The sequence below is a fragment of the Hordeum vulgare genome, chromosome 2H (genome assembly GCF_904849725.1).
Source record: "Hordeum vulgare subsp. vulgare chromosome 2H, MorexV3_pseudomolecules_assembly, whole genome shotgun sequence".
In the NCBI taxonomy this organism is placed as follows: domain Eukaryota; kingdom Viridiplantae; phylum Streptophyta; class Magnoliopsida; order Poales; family Poaceae; genus Hordeum; species Hordeum vulgare.
This window is the reverse complement of record NC_058519.1, coordinates 177,640,957-177,642,966: the sequence shown is the minus strand read 5'-3', so window position 1 is coordinate 177,642,966 and position 2,010 is coordinate 177,640,957.

Here is a 2,010-nt window from a genome sequence, read left to right as displayed (position 1 = left end):
ACTCGGAGAAAGTTAAAACTTAGGCGATTCAGGATCGCAACTAAGTTTTTTTTTTGTGTGTGACCGGTGTCTGCGACCGTGGAAAAACTCTGAATTTGCAAAAAACTGAATCTGCTGTATATTATTTCATCAATACTTGTTCGTTACACTGCTTCAGTCGACGATCACGTATAGAAGCGCTTGAGGAGGTCTCCGTTCCATGCGCGCGGCTCGTCTGTCTCCCTCTGAATGTTGTAGAGTCTGTATGCTCCATTGTTCAGCACCTTGGAGATGATGAAAGGCCCTTCCCAGGCCGGAGCCAACTTGTGGGGTCTTTGCTGATCCACTCGGAGCACTAAGTCGCCTGCTTGGAATGTGCGACTCCTGACGTGATGCGCATGAAAGTGTCGCAGATCTTGCTGGTAAATTGTTGAGTGAGTTAGTGCCATCTCGCATTCCTCCTCTAGAAGATCTACTCCATCTTGCCTTGCTTGTTCTGCTTCAGCTTCGGAGAAGAGTTCGACTCGTGGGGCATTATGAAGCAGGTCACTCGGAAGGACCGCTTCTGTTCCATAAACGAGGAAGAACGGTGATCGCCCCGTTGATCTGTTCGGAGTGGTGCGGAGGCCCCAAAGCACTAAAGGTAACTCGGTGACCCATGCGCCAGCAGCGTGTCCCACCTCTCGCAGGAGTCGGGGCTTCAAACCTTGAAGAATAAGCCCATTCGCCCGCTCAGCTTGTCCGTTGGATTGAGGATGTGCTACGGAAGAAAAATCCACTCGGATACCCTGACTCGCACAGAAACCTTTGAATCTGTCCGAGTCGAAGTTTGTCCCGTTGTCCGTGATTATGCTGTGAGGTACCCCGAATCTGGAAATGATGTCCCTAACAAATTTGACAGCTGTTGAAGCGTCGAGTTTCTTGATGGGCTTGGCTTCTATCCATTTTGTGAACTTGTCGACTGCCTCCAACAGATGTGTGTGGCCTCCTTGGCCTGTCTTGAATGGTCCGACTGTATCTAATCCCCAAACTGCAAATGGCCACACAAGAGGGATTGTCTTCAATGCAGATGTTGGCTTGTGGGACTTGTTGGAGTAGAACTGACAGCCTTCACATCGGTCGACCATATCTTTAGCCATCTCGTTTGCGTGCAGCCAAAAGAAACCGGCTCTGAACGCCTTGGCGACGATTGCTCTCGTAGAAGCGTGATGACCGCAGGTTCCCAACTGAATATCCTCTAGGATTAACTGTCCTTCCTCTGGGGAAATGCAATGTTTAAGAACGCCTGAAACACTCTCCTTGTACAATTGACCATCAATGAGAGTGAATGCCTTCGACCTGCGGACTATTTGCCTGGCTTGGACTTCGTCTTCTGGATGTTCTTGCCTCATGATATATGCAATGATCGGCACAGTCCAATCGGGAATGACAGCCAGAATCTCCATGACCAGATCAACCAAAGCAGGTACATCGACTTCAGTCGGATCTGTTGTGCTCTTGGGTTGTACCGGTTCCTCTGTGAAGGGATCTTCTTTGACTGAGGGAAGGTGGAGGTGCTCGAGGCAGACATCACTCGGGATTGGTCTCCGAGTGGATCCGAGTTTTGCCAACTCATCAGCTGCTTGGTTCTTCAGTCTCGGAACATGGTGGAGCTCTAGACCTTCAAACTTCTTCTCCAGCTTCCTCACTGCATTGCAGTATGTGGTCATGGTGGGGTTCCTGACGTCCCACTCTTTCATCACTTGATTGACCACCAAATCCGAATCACCGTAGACCATCAAGCGACGGACGCCGAGTGAGATGGCCATGCGCAATCCATAGAGGAGAGCTTCCTACTCTGCCTCGTTGTTGGAGGAATCAAAGTGTATCTGCAGCACGTACTTGAGCTTGTCGCCCTTTGGTGATATGATCACAATACCAGCGCCGGAGCCATTCAACATCTTAGACCCATCGAAGAACATTGTCCAATGAGCCGAGTAGATGTGGGTCGGTTGCTGTTGTTCTACCCATTCTGCTATAAAGTCAGTCAGG